At 45.1% G+C, this 21,425-nt stretch overlaps 1 protein-coding gene across 4 annotated transcripts in view; it reads right to left on the bottom strand.

Moving 5' to 3' along the window:
• Positions 1–21,425, bottom strand: part of LOC129866828 (tetraspanin-9-like) — a 298,952-nt gene that overhangs the window by 208,155 nt on the left and 69,372 nt on the right. For 2 of the 4 annotated variants that reach the window (XM_055939761.1, XM_055939762.1), the window contains exon 3: positions 16,086–16,159. The exons of the other annotated variants lie outside the window; for them this stretch is intronic. The gene's annotated coding sequence lies outside the window, so the exon portion shown is untranslated. The remainder of the gene's footprint in view (positions 1–16,085; positions 16,160–21,425) is intronic. 4 annotated transcript variants of the gene reach the window in all.

Genomic DNA, 21,425 nt, shown 5'->3' with positions numbered 1-21,425 from the left:
TCCAGGTCTGTTTTCATCGTTTATTTGTTTTGTAGTTTATTCAAGTATAGTTCGTTTTCTGTCTACGTCGTGTTTGTTATTTTGTCGTGTCTTCAATAAATCATTATGTCTTCACAATCCGCTGCGCCTTGGTTCCCTCAATACTCCTCCTTCTCCGAAAATGGAGAGGAGGAGGAACGTCGTTACATATTGCCATAAAAATGTATACGTTACCTGAGAGTATAGTGATTTTTCCCATTGACTGATAGTGTTTTTCAGATCCCCTAACAATAGAGTTTGCAGGTCCATCTTAACCCTGATATTGTGACATACTGTAACTGACACCGATGGACAGTACCAGAAAAGATGCTCTATTGATTCTGTTTCCTCACGGCAGAAGCAGCACAGGGCTGAATGTTCAATGCATTCTTTTTTGTAGCAAGTATTTTATATAACAGCTTAAATTGAAATTAATGGATTGGTTTGTCAATTGTTGTTTTATGAACACTATATATACAAAAGTATACGGACACCACCTCCAAATTAGTGGATTCAGCTATTTGAGCCACACCCATTGCTGACAGGTGTATAAACACGAACACACAACCATGCAAACACAGCCATGACTTCCAACGTGGCACTGTTGTAGGATAGGCCACACAAGCTCACAGAACAGGATCGCTGAGTGCTGAAGGGTAGTGCATAAAAAAAATGTCTGGAGTGGTGTAAAGCTTGCCGCGATTGGACTCTGGAGCAGTGGAATCGCGTTCTCTGGGATGATGAATCCCGCTTCACCATCTGGCAGTCCAAAATAATGAATCTGGGTTTGGCGGATGCCAGGAGAACCCTACCTGCCCCAATGCATAGTGCCAAACGTGAAGTTTGGTGGAGGAGGAATAATGGTCTGGGGCTGTTTTTCATGGTTTGGGCTAGGCCCTTTAGTTCTGGCGAAGGGAAATCTTAACACTACAGCATACAATGGCATTCTAGTTCATAGACCCGATGACCCTAAGGTATTGGTACATCAAAGACCTGTTCCAAACTGATTAGCATTTTATCCAGCCCTGCTGTCAAACCTTTTGATATTAACAGAAACTGATGCATTATCGATTTATACTAATCATTTGAAACCATTTTTGACACACTAATTCTTTTATTTGAAAGTCATTTTTGCATATATTCTCCAAATGAGATGTATGGTGTAGAACAGAACTGTCTGTCATGCTACAGAAGGAATTGTGTTAGCTCCACCCCACTGAAGACCCCCCCCCCCCCCCCCCGTGTGTGTGTGTGTGTGTGTGTGTGTGACGTTTTGGATGCTAAAATACTGTAGTTTACTTGGATATTGTTTCTATACTATTATTGTGAAATGGAAATAGATTTGAACTGTAGGGCAGCTAGGGCACAGTACTGGATCATTAGAGAAAGCAGACAACAGAGGTGTTACTAGGGACAAATGTTTATTGTTATATCAAATGATATGATTTGTCTTTTCTGGTAGACAATGGAGTCAATAGAACTCAGTAGGTCGTTATCAATAAAACGTCACAATAAGATGCAGAGCGTTCGGTTTGCCTGCTGGGGGGCAAGGAGATCCCCCAGCTCCTCTAAAACCATTGAGAACTGCGTGCTACTTTCAAGGCATTGTTAAATAAATATTAACTATTTGGTTGTTATATCATCACCTCTTGAAGTGCATAGTCAGAACTACACATTTCCCGATTACTCCATGTCATCAGAGTTAGTATGATTTTCATGATCAGTAAACATCAATTGATCATGTAATTTCAGATACTTGAGGGTGGTAGCCTCACGATATCTCTCAATATTGGCCACCTTTATTTGATGATATAACATAAAAGTGAACTATACCTGACAAGTCTGGGTGGTTAGGTTCATTTCCCATTGTGGGCTCTGCCTGTCAAGCAGCAGAAAGGAGCATTTGCTGATGAACTGTCAGCTGATAATGTTTACTTTGAAAGCTACTGGTACAAACGTTGTACAGTTGGCTAAACATAGTGCTAATGTACTTTTTTCTCCAACCAACATAGGCCTACCTAGCAAAGTTAGCTAACACTATCCCCTTTTCAACAGTGTTTTTAAGAGTGTTTAATCACGATTGCTGCTGACAGAAATTATAGGCTATATTGATTGACGGACTATGTCAAATTGGCTAGCTAGCTAATAACATATCAAGAAGGGAACAGCTATGATGGAGGAGGCCCAGAGGATGAGGAGGGAGGCAGAAACGATAATGGACAAAGGAGAGGCCATCAAAACAGCAGAGTAGGCCACGCGGAGGCCGAGAAGGCAGAGGTGGCCAACACAGAGGCCAAGAAACAAAAACTTGAGCTTGAGGTCTAGGTCTAGGTAAGGGAAACTGCACAAGAAACCTATATATATATATATGATGCTGCGTTTTGCATCATATGACGCAAAATGCATCATACGGTGATGATTTATGTATTTTGAATGTTAGATAACTTGACAACTTGATTGCTGATAGTCCTAAAATGTTTTGCTTTTGTCAACAATGGACTAATGAAACAAATACCAAAATATCGTGTTGGGTGTCATTTTCCTTTCATATCCTGCAAATGCATATGTTTCAATGTCAAAAAAGCTATTTTGATTTAGTCAGTGTCCTGTAACCACATAATGTATTGTTTTGTCTCTAAAGGCTCTCCTGAGAGAAGGGGAGGAGGCCAAAACTGCCCGCCTCAACATTTGGAAGGGCATGGAGAAGGCCCAGGAGCAAGCCAGGGAGGAGGAGAAGGCCAAGGCCAGAAAAACCCACATGGAGATTGAGGTCAAGGTCAAGGAAACTGCACAACAAATGACTGACTGACTGACTGGCATTATTTTCATGTCATGACATTTTTGTTGTATTTATCACAAAGCACAAGAAAAACTAAAACGTAGCCTACTAAGCCTGTAGATCTCATCTCATCTCTAGAGCTGAACACCTTATCGGTTCATAAGATATTCAACATAAACATAGGTTTAGTAGTCAACATACACACTGAAGCTATATACAGGGAGTACCAGTACCATATCAATGTGTAGGGGTATGAGGTATTTGAGGTAGATATGCACATATAGTCAGAGTAAAGTGACAAAGTATGAGAACCGATAATAGTATGAGTAAAACAGGAACAGAGCAGTAGAAACGTATATGATTAGCGTGAAAGTATGTATGTGTGTGTGTGTGTGTGTGTGTATTTGGCATCAGTATGCGTGTATGTGTGTATGTGTATGTAGTGTGTGTTTGTGTACGTGTGTGTGTCTGTGAGGGGGTTTGTGTTAGAGTGTCAGTGTAGTGAGTGTGAGTTTGTGGGTAGCGTCTTGTGGGTATGCATATGGTCAGTGCAAAATAGGGCCAATGCAGCTAGTCTGGGTAACCGTTGATTAACTGTTTAGCAGTCTTATGGCTTGTCTTGGAGCCTGTTGGTCTGAGATCCGATGCTCCGGTACCAACGATAGCAGGGAGAACAGTCTATGGCTCGAGTGGATGAAATCTTTGGCACTTTTTTCGGGCCTTCCTCTGACACCACCTGATATAGAGGTCCTGGATGGCAGGGAGCTCGGCCCCAGTGATGTACTGGGTCGTTGGAACCACACTCTGTAGCGCTTTGTGGTTGAGGGCGGTGCAGTTGCCATACTAATGGTGCAGCTGTATAACTTTTTGAGGATCTGAAGGGCCCATGCCAAATCTTTTCAACCTCTTGAGGGGGAAGGGATGTTGTCGTGCCTTCTTCACGACTGTGTGGGTATGTTGGACCATGTTTCGTCCTATGTGATGTGGACACCAAGGAACTTAATGACCCTCTACACTACAACCCCATATATGTGGATGGGAGAGTGCTTGCCCCCCTGTTTCCTGTAGTCCACGATCAGCTCCATGGTCTCAATGGCATTGAAGGAGAGGTCGTTGTCTCTGACCTCCCCATTTATTATTCTACTTTGCACATTCTTCCACAGCAAAACTACCATTTCAGTGTTTTACTTGCTATATTGTATTTACCTCGCCACCATGGCCTTTTTTGCCTTTACCTCCCTTATCTCACCTCATTTGCTCACATTGTATATAGACTTATTTTTCTACTGTATTATTGACTGTTTGTTTTGTTTATTCCATGTGTAACTCTGTGTTGTTGTATGTGTCGAATTGCTATGCTTTATCTTGGCTAGGTCGCAGTTGCAAATGAGAACTTGTTCTCAACTAGCCTACCTAGTTAAATAAAGGTGAAATTATATATTTTTTTTAAATAATGTAGGCTGTCTCATCGCCGTTGGTGATTAGGTCTATTACCGTCATGTCATAAGCAAACTTAATGATGGTGGAGTCATGCATAGGTTTCAATGTAAAAAAAAACATTTTGTTTTAATCAGTGTCACTTAACCACATCATTAATTGTGACTCGTTTCAGGAAAATAGGCATATGTCACGCATAACTACTTCACAGTTCACATTTGAATGTAAACGTTTTTTTTTTTTTATCAAAATGCAGAATTGCCTTCTGGAACATGTGAACGCTTCCTTGTGCCTTAATAACAAACTTGTATGTCATATGTAAAGACAAATAAAATTGTTAATTACGAGCCTAGTTGCTTTAGCCATGGAAAAAGCTGCAACCTTACCGCTAGCCATGATTGGCTGAGATAATGAGTGGGCTGGACATGCCGAGAGATGATTTCGGACTGGTCTTCCATGTAGCATACTTCTGTCTATAACATGAGCTGGTCAGTATGTGTAGGTAATCCTTTCTAAAGCGGCTTTTTTGAAAGACATCACATAGTAGAACTGCACAAGTGTTGCTCTCTACTTTCTGGAGGACCGAGTTTTGAAATCAGTCGAATTAGAGTATGATAGCTGAGGAGGTGGAGAGAATTCTGGCTTTTGAATGCAAATATGCAGACGGAGTCGAAAAGCGAACACACAGAAGGCTGTTGTATAAAACACATGTCTCCGGATTACATCTTCAAACTAAGGGCAACCATGGTATCTGTGACAGAGAGGGAGAAACGTCCATCCATGGGTAAGATAGTCTAATTGTCACGCCCTGACGATAGTTTGCTTTGTATGTTTCTATGTTTTGTTTGGTCAGGGTGTGATATGAGTGGGCATTCTATGTTGTATGTCTAGTTTGTCTGTTTCTATGTGTTTGGCCTGATATGGTTCTCAATCAGAGGCAGGTGTTAGTCGTTGTCTCTGATTGGGAGCCATATTTAGGTAGTCTGTTTTGTCTTTGTGGGTTGTGGGTGATTGTTCCTGTTCCTGTGTTTACTATTACGGGACTGTTACGTTAACGTTCGTTTGTCGGTTTATTGTTTTGTTCATTGTTTAAGTATTCTTATTAAAATGAATACTCACCATGCTGCATCTTGGTCCTCCTCTCTTTCACCCAACAAAGAACATTACACTAATTAGCTACATTTCATATATTACACATTTCTAAATTTGTCAGAAAGTCGTTTCCATGTCAAGTTAATGTGTACTATTAGCTAGCTAACGTTAGCTGGCTGGCTCGCTAGCTAACGTTACATGCATGATATGTGTAGTAATAATATTATTCGTATCTCAGAGTCATTTGCATTGCTAGGTATAGCCTAATATTTGCTAGCTAACATTGAACCTGATTGGTTAGCTACCTGCAGATTCATGCAGGGTAGTAACTGTCTTGGAGAGTTGGGATTATTATGAGTTGGGATTATGGTTCATTGTTTAGCTAGCTAGCTACATGTCTAAACAAAAGACTCCACTATGCAAGTAACCATTTCAATAGAATGTTCATGATGTCACTGTGACAAATGTCGATAGATGTAGCTGGAAAATTCGCTCTGGCTATCTACTTCAATTTCAGAGCACTCTCATCTGAGTGTGCCAGAGCGCAGATATAACTGACGAAGTTACGAACACACAACAGCCGTTGAATATGCCTGGTGACAGTAAACTTTGGCAAAAAAGCATAATTAAATTGTTGCCAGCAGCACAGTTGCAGCCACCAATGCTCTGGATAACATAAAAACAGCCTAACCAGCTCTGCTAGTGCTAGTAAAATGGTCAGAGTGAGATGTTGTCTCATTTATGTCTGGAAGTAGCTCGCAAGCTAGCCAAAGTTAGGCAGGTAACTTGGGTGCTTGACTGCTGCTGTTAGGTCAGAACGCTCACATCAACCCTACTCCTCGGCCAGAGCATGAAGAGTGCGCCCTGAACGCTCCGAGAGCGAAACACTCTGAATTTACGAACAGACAATCTGACAACGCACTGAGTTTACGAACGCCCAGAGCACAGTCTGGCACTCCAGATTAAATGTACGAACACACACGTAGTATAAACCAGCCTTTAGTCTTGAAATCTTTGGTTGTTTAGTACATGACCTCAAAAGTGAATCCTTAAAGAGATGGGTGGGGCTAAAGCTTAAGAGGGTGTGAACGATGCTGAATGGGTGTAGACAAAGAATAGCTCTCCAGTAGGTGTACCAAAATATTCAAGGGCCATTTTCTCAAAAGTGAGGTTACAAGTTTATCAACTTTTAAGCAGATTTATCTTCCCATTGTTCCTCAACTGTGGTGTATGATATACAATTTTCTAGCTCTGAGTCACTACTTTTATCGAATGTAAAAAACACAATTTAAAATGCTGCTACATACAACCGAATCGAGCCGTTCGGTCACAATGCTGCTCATTGGCTCGAATGGGGGTACCTCGAGGCTCAGATTTTCTAGTATTAAGTGAGCCGACTTGTCACGTTCGTCGTAAGAATGAGAGGACCAAGGCACAGCGTGAGTAGAGTTCCACATATTTATTGCAGTGAAACTTCAAAACAACAAAGAATTAAAGAACGTCCAGTACGTAGCTCGCATAGGCACTAAACAAAATGATATCCCACAACGCAGGTGGGAAAAAGGACACACTAAGTATGATCCCCAATAGAAGCAACGATATTCAGCTGCCTCCAATTGGGAACCATACTCACACACCAACATAGAACTATAATAACTAGAAAAAAAACTAGTCACGCTCGATTACACCATAGAGAACCCCGAGGGCTCTCTATGGTCAGGGCGTGACACGACTAGGTGAAACGAGAGTTTCTATTGGACAAATTCAGGTATGTTTATCCCTGTTTCGTTCCGTTAGCTTCCATTTAAGAAATGTTTTTCAACAGAATCGGTGGAATGAATACACCCCTGATCACCAACATACAAAGTTCACTTTCATAGCAGCCGCATACAAACAGCATGATCACTTTGCTCATTGTATAATTTCTTCTCGAATATACAGGCTATCCTCCTCTCACCTTTTCTCTTCCCTTGTGGACTTCAGTGCACAAAGAACAGCTGTCTGTGACCATTACACACCATATTAGCTAACGTCACAGTTAGTGGTGCAAATCATGACCCCCCCCCCCCTCCCCCCCCCCCCCCCCCCCCCCCCCACACGCACACACACACATTCTGAGATTGCATTTTTGTCCCCCCCAGTTTTATCATTACACTGTGATACCAAAAATGACAATGGTGTGCTTTAGAACCATGCAGACACCTTAGAGCGGTTGGGTAGGCTGTTTGGCAGTTTCATACGTCTGGATTTAGGACTGCGCGGACACCACAGATGCTGTGTGTAGGCAAAGCTTCTAAAAGGCTGGCTGGGCCAGCATGGGAGATTTTTATTCAGAGGCAGCTGCTGTCATTATGTACGTGTTGCGCTCTTTCTCCGAGTTGTAAAAGCAAGCAGAGAAGAAACTGGCTACTCTTTAGTTGACTGATGTAGCTGGCAATGTAACTGCTGTTTAACTTAACAGAAAAAAATGAACTAGTTTTTATTCCCAGTGCTGAGCTAGTAGTGTAACTGACATGTATTGGTAGGTAATGTTTCATCCCCTCTTGACTGGGGTGAATGAATTAGCTAGCTAGTAGCTACCACAGCCAGTTCATCTCTAGCCTGTAGCTATCTGTCAGATAGTAATAATAGGAGCCACCTCATATCACTATCTAACAGCTGTTGATTTTATGGAAATGTTTTGTAGCCTTTTTGTCCCGTTTCCACAGAAATAAATTAACATAGCTAGCTTTCGTCAGTTGATGTATGTATTATTTTTGCCTCATTCACACTAGACCTGAATCAAATGATGAAACCAGCAGCCAAATGATTTAAGACTGATCATTCTGATGTTTATTTAGCGCAATCACTAGTGAAAGTGAAATAAAATACAACAAAATGTCGTTTTCTCTTCTTCATTTTTGAAGAAATTAATTTGTTCAAAACTGTTAAACTACTGTCTTTCTTTCTCTTTTAGTCAATGACTCACAGCATGTTATACACTGCAGTGCTAGCTAGCTGTAGCTTATGCTTTCAGTACTAGATTCATTCTCTAATCCTTTGATTGGGTGGACAACATGTCAGTTCATGCTGCAAGAGCTCTGAAAGGTTGGAGGACGTCTTCCAGAAGTTGACATAATTACTGTGTAAGTCTATGGAAGGGGGTGAGAACCATGAACCTCCTTTTGTATTGAAGTCAATGTACCCAGAGGAGGATGGAAACTATCTGTCCTCCAGCTGCACCATGGTGCTACCCTACAGAGTGCTATAGAGGCTACTCTAGACCTTCATTGCATAAAAGTGTGTTTTAATCAATTATTTGGTGACGTGAAAATATTTAGCATAGCTTTATCTAAAAATGATAACTTTTTAATGTTTACTATTTTTATGTTTATGAAATTCACTGAGGAGGATGGTCCTCCCCTTCCTCCTCCGAGGAGCCTCCACTGTTGGGTACGCTTTTCATTCTATGACAAGGAGTACAGTGTATCATGGGAAACTAGGTGACTGGCTACAACACAGATTCAACATCTCTATTCACTTTACAACACATTCTGACATTCAGGTGAAATCAGATTTCTGCTATAATGATAAGTGAAGACTAGGCTCAAAAGCAAAATTCCTCTTACACAAACAAAACGAAAAGTCAAAATATACTGCAAGATTAAGCACTGGGAATATTGTTATAGCCAGGCATCTCTTCTCGAGATGAGATTTGTTCACCTTTGAAGTCCTTTTCCAGGCATTATGAGCTCTGTCTACACATAAGCACTGCATTATGAATCTAGTTGTACTACACAGGCAGCAGATTTATCCCCAGTACTGTGCATGTGTGTGTGTGTCTGAGCCTGTGTTTGTGTGCATGTGTGTGTATTAACGTTGTCAGAGGTGTGCCTTGAGCGGCTGAGTGGGGTGAGAGGGGCAGAGAGAATACTGCAGTGAAGAGGTCACCTCTCTGGTGGTCTGATAAAGGGGTGAGGGGTTCAGGCTTTGAATGTCTTCTTTCCCGTCGGTCTAAAAGAGGGTCTGTTTGTCTCAATCAAGACAACCAAGTGGAGGGCAGTGTTAGAGCCTTGGTATTGTCTCACTTACACACGCACACACGCACGCACACACACACACACACACACATACACACTGAGTGGGATTAGTGATCTGAGTAGAGAGAGAGAACAGGGCGCTGAGGTAATGCCCAACTCCTTGTGGACAGATGATACAGCATGCCCTTTGGGCTTCAGCCGGAGCCGTCCACAGATCAATACCGTACATGTCATCAATGGGCCCAAACGTGCTGCGGGGGGAGGCAGGCAGGATCAAACCTCATCTGAGCCCCGTGGCATTTACAGGAACAGGACCTGGATGTTTGTCCGACACAGCAGGGGGGACATTCCCGGGATGCTTCCCAGGGAACAAGAGAGCACCGCTTATAAGGGAGCCGGGGAAGGAATTGCCCCCCAAAACTCCTTGGCTCCCTTATAAGTGGTAGCCTAGCAGAGCTTTGGGCAAGTAACCGAAAGGTCGCTGATTCAAATCTCAGAGCTGACTAGGTGAAAAATCTGTTGATGTACCCTTGAGAAAGGCACTAAACCATAATTGCTACTGTAAGTCGCTCTAGGATAAGAGCGTCTGCTAAATGACTAAAATGTACAATTGAATGTCCCCTGGTTAAACTTATCAGGGTGGGACAGCGCTTTTAGAGAAGGAGACAGGTTGAGGAAACAACAAGTCACTCAGAGCCGGTGTGGTGAGTGTGTGGTGACCGGTTCACCTCAGACAAAACCTTGTATGTGTGTGGTTATCTGTGGACCTTCTACGAAACAATGCTGAGTAGAGAGCAGCTTAGTACTCCTCTGTAATATATTATTTACCCGTTGTAGAACATCCATTGATTCTAAGAATCTGCCAGAGGGGTTAGCAAAACAGTACAGTTTTGCATTCCTTGCTTCTCAATACTGCAATAGAGCTAATACATCTTTACAGCTAAAATTCTATTTATGCCACAGTAGTGTTAGCTCATTCAACCAGCCGCACAAATTTCACTGGGGACGGGATACGGGGGGACGGGGGGACATAAATATTTAAACATTTCGAAAATGCATTTTTGTCCCCTCCAGTTTTATCATTGGAACATGATACAAAACGAGGCACGGTGTAATGTGTGTAGCTGGTGTAGAGAGTCAGGCGCAGGACAGCAGATACGAGTAATCAACGTACTTTTACTCAAAATGTAAAATATACAAAATAACAAATACACGCACACCATGACAGACCGAAAATACAATAAACAATCAGTCACAAAAAAACATGGGGGAACAGAGGGTTAAATAAGGAACAAGTAATTGTGGGATTGAAATCAGGTGTGTAAAACAAAGACAAAACAAATGGAAAAAGTGGATCGGCGGTGGCTAGAAGGCCGGTGACGTCGACCGCCAAACGCCGCCCGAACAAGGAGAAGGACTGACATCGGCGGAGGTTGTGACAGTACCCCCCCTTGACGCGCGGTTCCAGCAGCGTGCCGACACCGACCTCGGGGATGACCCGGAGGACGAGGCGCAGGACGATCCGGATGGAGACGGTGGAAATCCCGCAGCAACGAAGGGTCCAGGACGTCCTCCGCCGGCACCCAGCATTTCTCCTACGGACCGTACCCCTCCCGCTCCACGAGGTACTGAAGGCCCCTCGCCCGACGCCTCGAGTCCAGGATAGCTCGAACAGCATACGCCGGGGCCCCCTCGATGTCCAGAGGGGGCGGAGGAACCTCCAGCACCTCAGCTTCCTGGAGTGGACCAGCCACCACCGGCCTGAGGAGAGACACATGGAACGAGGGATTAATACGATAATCTGGGGGAAGCTGTAACCTGTAGCATACCTCGTTCAGTCTCCTCAGGACTTTAAATGGCCCCACAAACCGTGGACCCAGCTTCCGGCAGTGCAGGCGGAGGGGCAGGTTTCGCGTCGAGAGCCAGACCCGGTTCCCCGGTGCTAACACCGGGGCCTCGCTGCGGTGGCGGTCAGCGCCCTCTTGTTGCCGCCTCATGGCCCGTTGTAGGTGCACATGGGCGGCGTCCCAGGTCTCCTCCGAGCGCTTGAACCATTCGTCCACCGCAGGAGCTTCGATCTGGCTGATGCCACAGTGCCAGAACCGGCTGATACCCCAGTACGCACTGGAAAGGAGAGAGGTTAGTGGAGGAGTGGCGGAATGAGTTTTGGGCCATCTCTGCCCAGGGGATGAACGCCGCCCACTCCCCTGGCCGGTCCTGGAAATATGACGGCAGAAACCTACCCACTTCCTGGTTTACCCTCTCCACCTGCCCGTTACTCTCGGGGTGAAAACCTGAGGTGAGGCTGACCGAGACCCCCGGACGTTCCATGAAAGCTCTCCAGACCCTGGACGTGAACTGGGGACCTCGATCAGAGGCGATGTCCTCAGGCACCCCGTAGTGCGGAAGACATGAGTGAACAGGGCCTCCGCAGTCTTTAGGGCCGTAGGGAGACCGGGCAAAGGGAGGAGACTTAGAAAACCAATCCACAACGACCAGGATCGTGGTGTTGCCCTGTGAGGGAGGAAGATCCGTCAGGAAGTCCACCGACAGGTGGGACCACGGCCGTTGTGGAACGGGTAGGGGTTGTAATTTCCCTCTGGGCAGGTGCCTGGGAGCCTTGCACTCGGCGCACACCGAGCAGGAGGAAACATAAACCCTCACATCCTTGGCCAAGGTGGGCCACCAGTACTTCCCACTAAGGCAACGCACCGTTCTCTGTGTCATACAACCAGGATAGTGCTCCTGCCTTAGCGTTCTGGGAACCTGGTCTGTAGGATAGGGTGAAAACAAAACGGGTAAAGAACATAGCCCACCTTGCCTGGCGAGGGTTCAGTCTCCATGCCACCCGGATGTACTCCAGATTGCGGTGGTCAGTCCGGATGAGAAAAGGGTGTTCAGCCCCCTCAAGCCAATGTCTCCACGCCTTCAGAGCCTTGACAACAGCCAACAGCTCCCAAGTGCTGAGAGAGCACGGCTGTTATCCCAGCCTTGGACGCGTCCACCTCCACTATGAACGCCAAAGAGGGATCCGGACGAGCCAACACGGGAGCCGAGGTAAACAGAGCCTTCAGGTGACTAAAAGCCCTGTCCGCCTCAGCCGACCACTGCAGCCGCACCGGTCCTCCCTTCAGCAGTGAGGTAATGGGAGCTGCTACCTGACCAAACCCCCGCATAAACCTCCGGTAGTAGTTGGCAAACCACAGAAACCGCTGCACTTCCTTTACCGTGGTGGGAGTCGGCCAATTATGCACGGCTGAAATGCGGTCACTCTCCATCTCCACCCCTGAGGTGGAAATGCGGTACCCTAAGAAGGAGATGGACTGTTGGAAGAACAGACATTTCTCAGCCTTGACGTACAAGTCATACTCCAACAGTCGACCAAGCACCCTGCGCACCAGGGAAATCTCGTCAACAAAGGCCTGGAAGACTGATGGACCATTCATCAACCCGTACGGCATGACGAGTTACTCATAATGCCCTGAGGTGGTACTAAATGCCGTCTTCCACTCGTCCCCCTCCCGGATACGCACCAGGATGTAAGCGCTCCTGAGATCCAATTTTGTGTAGAAGCGCGCCCCGTTCATTGACTCGATCGCACTGGTGATGAGAGGCAGCGGGTAGCTGTACCTCACAGTTATCTGATTGATCCCCCGATAGTCAATACACAGCGCAGACCCCATCCTTCTTTTTCACAAAAAAAGGATTCGGATTCGGAGACATATTCGGAGACATATGTTTCCATAGCCACCGTCTCCTCCTGTGACAGAGGAGTCGTGACACACGGTGTGCTTTAGAACCATGCGGACGCCTCCGAGCGGTTGGGTAAACTGTTTGGAGTGTTTATCCGACTGGATAAAAACATATATATGCCCCCCCCTTTTAAAACCAAAATTGTGCCCCTGAATTTAACTGATATTAAACTATTTCTGAACACAAAGCTGCACCCGAAGTGCATACATAATCTCACATACTCCAGAAAACATACTGTACAGTCATTCCGATGGTTATGAGAACATGTAGCTACTCTTCCCACACAATGAAAGTCAACCAGTCAGCCAGTCCAAACAATGTTCAGCCTGTGTTATGGGAATACAATTCTCCCAGTAGAGCAGAGTCTCAAAGAAGACATCAGCCTCTTCTCAAGCGCCAGACATGTTAATTAAGCTGCCTACAACAGGAGATTTGAATGTTTCTTTTTTTATAACATCATTATACAACTCCATTATTAGTGTTGCAAATGCAGAGGATGGCAAATACTTGTATCAGAATCATTATTTATAGTCATCCATTAGTTTGCTCATGGGTGGTTCCTCTGAGACGCATGCATACCCATGCATACATAATGACTCATTCTCTCCTGGACAATGAAACCAAGTGCAGGAACCAATTTAATGTCAAATGGATGCCTTCAGAGGGCCAAACTGTATTGTTCGTCCTTTCACACCGACATAGCTTTCCTTATGGCTTAGCGCTGCCTCTCCACAGAATAGAACCCGTGTCCGTGTCTTGATCCGCTATGTAAATAAACAACACCGGAAGATTCCATGTTGCCATCCCTCCATCTCATCTTGCATCATTAATCATCTCACGCAACATAAATAAAAAACGGTCGATAAATAAGTCAAGCGAGCCAGACTACTCTGTCTCGAGCAATAGTACCACCACAGAGAGCAGCCGGTAATTCGTTGCTTCCCGTTGCCAGAGCAAAGTCAATCAATAGCCAATTAAACAGAGGCGTGGCATATCTCTGGTGACCAGCGGTGCGTGTTGCTGCTGCTTCGGCCTGGGAAATAAATATGTAAATGGTTCTTTTGGAGGAGGAGTAGGGTCAGGTGTTCTAAGACCCAGTGGGGGGGGGGGGGGGGGGGGGTTGAGGTGGGTGACGCGGCCTTGTTTGGACATCCTCTGGGCAGGCTCGCCCCGTCCTCCATCGGTCTCAGTTACTCCTGACCTCCCAGCACTGCACTTCACACTGGCCCACATGCCTGTGGTCACAGAGGCCTGGGAGGCTGGGGGGGCTGCTGATATTTCAATGACCTCATCTGTCAATATCCCTGAATGATCCACCAGCTGAAGGCTCCCTGATTGAGAGCGAGAGGGGAGGGTCTTTCTTCACACACTCACACACACATATGAGCTCACATTATGTGTATCTGCACATACAGACAGGTAATTACCAAAATAATGGAAACACGTGAGTAAATGAGGGATACAAAATATATTGAATGTAGGTGCTTCTAGACAAGGAAAAAGGTCTGATGGGTCGGCACTCAAAAAGATGTTGCATAAAGCGTACTTTGTCACTGGGAGAACGCCATGGTCCCCTTTTGATAAGCAGGTGCTTCCACACAGATGTGGTTCCTGAGTTAATTAAGCAATTCATATCCCAGAATGCTCAGGGTGATGTATAAAAACGCTGGGCAGGCCATTATTTGGCTACCATGGCTATGCCCCCATAGGATGACATTTCCCCAATCCACAGGGCACGAGTGGTCACTGAATGGTTTGATGAGCATGAAAACGATGTAAGCCATGGCGGGTGTCAGTCATCAGATCTCAACCCAATTGAACACTTATGGGAGATTCTGCAGAGGTGCCTGAGGGCGTTTTCCCCCACCGTCAATAAATGATGGAATTTTTCAAGGAAAAATGGTGTTGCTTCCCTCTAATAGAGTTCCAGATACTTGGAGAATCTATGTCAAGGCGCATTGAAGCTGCTCTGGCAGCTCGTGGTGACCCAAGACACTTTATGTTGGTGTTTCCTTTATTTTGGCAGTTACCTGTACATTCAGTACATGGATTGCACAGTCACACTCACTCACTCACTCCCTCACTCACTATATCTTTCTGCCTCACACACACACGCGAGCACACGCACATGCACATACACGCACATACATGCACGCGTACACGAACACACACACACCTCCTGCAAACCACCAAGCCCAGAAGGGGACGTTTGTATGCATTACCAGGGGCAGTGTGGGAGCAAGAGTAATGCACAGATCCTTGACCCCTTCATCCCCAAACCCCCTATCCCCCCATTCTGCTGATCTCTCTGCTATGGAACTGACACCTCAGAGCTAAGGGCCTCTCATTGCGTCACATGAATGGCAACGCAGCCGCCGAGCCTGACAGTTCAGCTACCCTCCGCCTTGATCTAGCCGGACACAGGTTGGCCTATCCGCCGAGCACCGGCGCGACTAAATTTAACGCTTTAATTTTAGTGACTTTGGAGTGGGGAGCCACCGAGAAGGGGGTCTGAATGGCTATCAGAGACGACCTTACACCTTGGAAGGCCTGGGGAATCAGAGCACAACTGATTGGGGAGTGTTGGCTGTAAACTGAACAAGATTATACCATGCTATTTCTGTAAGACACACTGCAGAGCAAGCAGTAGGGCTGTCAAAGGTGCAACGGCGCACTGTGATATCAGAGCAGAGGGGGCTGAGCTAGAGAAGCTAATGCTGGCTACAGTATAAATTGAACACACACATCCACGTGAGACTGAAACGCGGCGAGAGCAGTGGCATTACATCTCTGGTTGGTGTAATTACAAAGTCTCGTTCCCTTTGAAAAGACGGGAGATGTATGTGTGTGTGTGTGTGTGTGTGTGTGTGTGTGTGTGTGTGTGTGTGTGTGTGTGTGTGTGTGTGTGTGTGTGTGTGTGTGTACGTGTGTGTGTGTACGTGTGTGTGTGTGTACGTGTGTGTACGTGTGTGTGTGTATGGTCTTACCTTTCCTCTGGGGGAGAGATGAAGACTGTGTCTGTTCCTCTGTTCCTCAGTCACAGGTCAGGCAGCCCTGAAGCCTGCCAAACACACAAACTCAGTCAGCCCTCTACTTGCTCTTCCACACCACAGTCCATTAATAATAACATCCTATTTATAAAGAGGGCCAGGCCTGTTAAACACAATAAAACTCAGATTATAAAAATGGCTAGATGGGTAGATGTATTCCACAGGCTAGTCTTCAAATTAATAGAGCATCAACACCACAGCTTGAGAGACTACAGTAAATTGCCGCTGGTTGTTTTTCAAAGAGCAGAGTGGACAGTGCTTCAACTAAGCTCCCCAGACAAAACTCCAGGTGCTGCGTGTGTGACCTTGAGCACTGCGGCAAAATACTGAGAAGGGGAGAAGTAAGGGTGACGTGTTGGATTGGATAACAAGATGTATACACACTCATGTACACATATTGGTACACATATAGTGCATAGCTTCTGTATCTGATTAATTTATTTCCTCTCCCTTTGTTTCTCCCACACACACACACACACACACACACACACACACACACACACACACACACACACACACACACACACACACACACACACACACACACACGCGCGCGCGCGCAGTGTCACTCAGCAGGCATGGCAGAATACAAAAAAAATCAAAGGCCAGCACTTGCTCTGCAGAATGAATGATGGCACTTCATGAACACCTTCATATGAGAAGTGCAGCAGGAGTCTACAAGCTGATCTACAGCCCCAATCATATACACAGGCCAGGTTTCTTCACCCTGAATGATGACTTATGATGGCCCAGCCACCGCCTTTTATTTCCATTTTATGATGAGCAATGGCATCTCCCGTTTCCTTTTATCATTTGAAGGGCTGTTCTACAATAGCAGCAGAATGGCAACAGCCTCGGCAGTGCCAACAAACTATTCCAATATAGCCGTGTCATCTCCCCTCCAGGGACAATATGGGTCGATATCGGAATGGAAGTCCCTGTATCATCTGGCTGTAGAATAGATCATCAGCATATGGGGATACTTATACACAGCCATACAGAAACACAAAGACTCTGTGATGATGCACTGGTGAGCCACACAAACAGCCTGATTGTTTGGTAGGCCTACAACTTGCTAAATGAACTATGCTTTTGCTACTTTTAAACATTTTGCTATGTAATCGTGTAAAGTAGGCTACACCAAAGCCAGAGTCTGGTTATCATATAATTTATTCAGAAATGTTTCGCGTTGTTTCTCTTTTGTTTGGCATTGCCAACATGTTCTACTTAAAGGTGCTTACAGATGGGCCGCGGTAAGCGGCGAAGGTCTCATAGACTTCAGTGTGGCGGGTTGCAAAAAAAGCAAGCCGTTTTGCAAGAGGCGCGGTTCGTGGTGAGCGGCGCACGGGAGAGAGCACCACGCACGGGAGCGAGCAGCATGCATGGCGGCCTCTCATGGCTGACCAATGAGCAGAGTTCATCTTGTCAACCAATCAAACAATGTTTTAATGACAACAATAGGGACCACAGGTCTCTACACAAGGTAGGTGGATTTTCTTGCCGTTCAATTGCTGTTTACCAAAACCCATGTATAAGCACTGGCTTACTATAGGTGAGGGCACGCCGGTCAAGTTCACAGCTTAAGGCAAAGGTTGCGTCCCTATACATATTTGGTTTCCATTTGGTTTTCAATGTTCATCAGAAATGCTATAAACGAGTAAAGTAGGCTTATTGGTCATTTGCAATGTTAATTGTGCAATCGTATTGCCATTCAAGTGTGTTACTCCCTGTTCATTGAGAACGGTCTATACTTGATTAGGGCAGATCCTTTTAGGATTCTCATTCTCATGGGTTGCATATAAACAGGCAGCCGAATTCTGATATTCTTTCCACTGATTTGTCTTTTGACCAATCACATCAGATCTTTTTACATAATATCTTTTTCAGAGCTGATCTGATCGGTCAAAAGACAAACTAGTGAAAAAAACATCTGAATTGGGCTGCCTGTGTAAACGGAGCAAAAGAGAGCTGCTTGTCTGTTACTATCCCACTAATCATAGACTGACTCCGACGTCTTTTGGGCGTCTTTTTTTGGTGAAGTCCGGACTGGCCTTGATTTCAACGTCAATGGACGTTGATCTTTGCTCCGGACTAAATCTGAACCAATTATAGACGTGATTGGTGTTTGGTTCAGATTTGGTCACCTATATTTGGCCCCAAAATACTTTCAAGTTTTCCATTGTTTATGTCATGTCACATGCACAAGTACAGTGAAATGCCTTTCTTTCAAATTCAAAACTCAACAATCAATAACAATGTAATACTAGAAAAAAGTAAGTATACTATATACAGGGTCAGTTCCTATACCATATTTACAATGTGCAGGGATACTGGAGTGATGAAGGTAAATATGTATAGGGTAAAGGTTACTAGCAACAAGACATAAACAGAGTAGAAGCAGCTTGTTTGTGAGTGGGTGTACATGTGTGTAGAGTCGATATAAATGTAGGTGGACATCCCTTCAAATTAGTAGATTCTGCTATTTCAGCCACACCCGTTTCTGACAGGTATATAACATTGAGCACACAGCCATGCAATCTCCATAGACAAACATTGGCAGTAGATTGGCCCGTGCTGAAGAGCTCAGTGACTTTCAACGTGGCACTGTCATAGGATGCCACATTTCCAAGTTTGTCAAATGTCTGCCCATGTCAACTGTAAGTGCTGTTATTGTGAAGTGGAAACGTCTATGAGCAACAACGGCTCAGCCAGAAAGTGGTAGGCCACACATGCTCACAGAACGTGATCGACGAGTCCTGAAGCACATAGCGCGCAAACATCGTCTGTCCTTGGTTGCAACACTCATTACGGAGTTCCAAACGACCTCTGGAAGCAACATCAGCACAATAACTGTTCGTCTGGAGCTTCATGAAATGGTTTTCTATGGCCGAGCAGCCACACACAAGCCTAAGATCACCATGCGCAATGCCATGCGTCGGCTGGAGTGGTGTAAAGCTCACTGTCATTGGAGTAATGGAAACGCGTTCTCTGGAGTGATGAATCACACTTCACCAGCTGGCAGTCCGATGGGCGAATCTGGGTTTGGTGTATGCCAGGAGAACGCTACCTGCCCGAAAGCATAGTGCCAACTGTAAAGTTTGGTGGAGGAGCAATAATGGTATGGGGCTGTTTTTCATGGTTCGGGCGGCTCCTTAGTTCCAGTGAAGGGAAGATGTCTTGGATATCAGGGAGCTCGGTCCCAGTGATGTACTGGGATGTCCGCACCACCCTCTGTAGCGCCATGAAATTGAGGGTGGTGATATTGCCATACCAGGCAGTGACGCAGACAGTCAAAATGTTCTCAATCGTACAGCTGTATAACTTTTTGAGGGCCCATGACAAACTTTTTCAACTTCCTGAGGTGGAAGAGGAACTGTCATGCCTTCTTCATGACTGTGCGCGTGTGTTGGGACCATTTTTAGTCTTTAGTGATTTGGAAACTGAGGAACTTGAAGCTCTCGACCTGCTCCACTCCAGCCACGTTTCCTGTAGTCCACGATCAGCGCCACACTGCCAGGTCACTGACTTCCTTTCTGTAGGCTGACTCATCGTTGCCAGTGATCAGGTCTACCACCGTTGTATCGTCAGCAAACTTTATGATGATGTTAGAGTTGTGTGTGGCCACGCAGTGGTGGGTGAACAGGGAGTACAGGAGGGAACTAATCACACACCCCTGAGGGCCCCAGTGTTGAGGGTCAGCGTGGTGGAGAGGATGTTGCCTACCCTTACCACCTGGGGTCGGCCCTTCAGGAAGTCCAGGATCCAGTTGCAGAGGAAGGTGTTCAGACCCAGAGTCTGAGGCTTGGTGACGAGTTCAGAGGGGACAATGGTGTTGAACGCTGAGCTGTACTCAATTAACAGCATTCTCACATACAGTTGAAGTCAGAAGTTTACATACACTTAGGTTGGAGTCATTAAAACTCATTTTTCAACCACTCCACAAATTTCTTGTTAACAAACTATAGTTCTGGCAAGTCGGTTAGGACATCTACTTTGTGCATGACAGAAGTAATATTTCCAACAGTTGTTTACAGACAGATTATTTCACTGTATCACAATCCCAGTGGGTCAGAAGTTTAAATAAACTAAATTGACTGTGCCTTTAAACAGCTTGGAAAATTCCAGAAAATTATGTCATGGCTTTAGAAGCTTCTGATAGGCTAATTGACATAATTTGAGTCAATTGGAGGTGTACCTGTGGATGTATTTCAAGGCCTACCTTCAAACTCAGTGCCTCTTTGCTTGACTTCATGGGAAAATCAAAAGAAATCCACCAAGACCTCAGAAATAAAATTGTAGACCTCCACAAGTCTGGTTCATCCTTGGGAGCAATTTCCAAACACCTGAAGGTACCACGTTCATCTGTACAAACAATAGTACGCAAGTATTAACACCATGGGACCACGCAGCTGTCATACTGCTCAGGAAGGATACGCGTTCTGTCTCCTAGAGATGAACAGACTTTGGTGCGAAAAGTGCAAATCAATCCCAGAACAACAGCAAAAGGACCTTGTGAAGATGCTGGAGGAAACGGGTACAAAAGTATCTATATCCACAGTAAAACTAGTCTTATATCGACATAACCTGAAAGGCCACTCAGCAAGGAAGAAGCCACTGCTCCAAAAGGAAGGACTGGTGCACTTCACAAAATAGATGGCATCATGTGGATATATTAGAAAATGATGTGGATATATTGAAGCAACATCTCAAGACATCAGTCAGGAAGTTAATTAAAGCTTGGTCGCAAATGGGTCTTCCAAACAGACAATGACCCCAAGCATACTTCCAAAGTTGTGGCAAAATGGCTGAAGGACAACAAAGTCAAGGTATTGGAGTGGCCATCACAAAGTCCTGACCTCAATCATTATAGAAAATGTGTGGGTAGAACTGAAAAAGCTTGTGCGAGTAAGGAGGCTTAACTCAGTTACACCAGCTCTGTCAGGAGGAATGGGCCAATTCACCCAACTTATTGTGGGAAGCTTGTGGAAGGCTACCCGAAACATTTGAGCCAAGTTAAACAATTTAAAGGCAATGTTACTAAATACTAATTGAGTGTATGTAAACTTCTGACCCACTGGGAATGTGATGAAAGAAATAAAAGCTGAAATAAATCATTCTCTCTACTATTATTCTGACATTTCACATTCTTAAAATAAACTGGCGATCCTACCTGACATAAGACAGGGAATTTTTACTTGGATTAAATGTCAGGAATTGTGAAAAACTGAGTTTAAATGTATTTAGCTAAAGTGTATGTAAACTTCAACTGTAGGTGCT

This window comes from Salvelinus fontinalis, chromosome 12 (genome assembly GCF_029448725.1).
Source record: "Salvelinus fontinalis isolate EN_2023a chromosome 12, ASM2944872v1, whole genome shotgun sequence".
NCBI lineage: Eukaryota > Metazoa > Chordata > Actinopteri > Salmoniformes > Salmonidae > Salvelinus > Salvelinus fontinalis.
The sequence above is the reverse complement of the archived record's forward strand: the minus strand, read 5'-3'. Positions and strand labels throughout refer to the sequence as shown.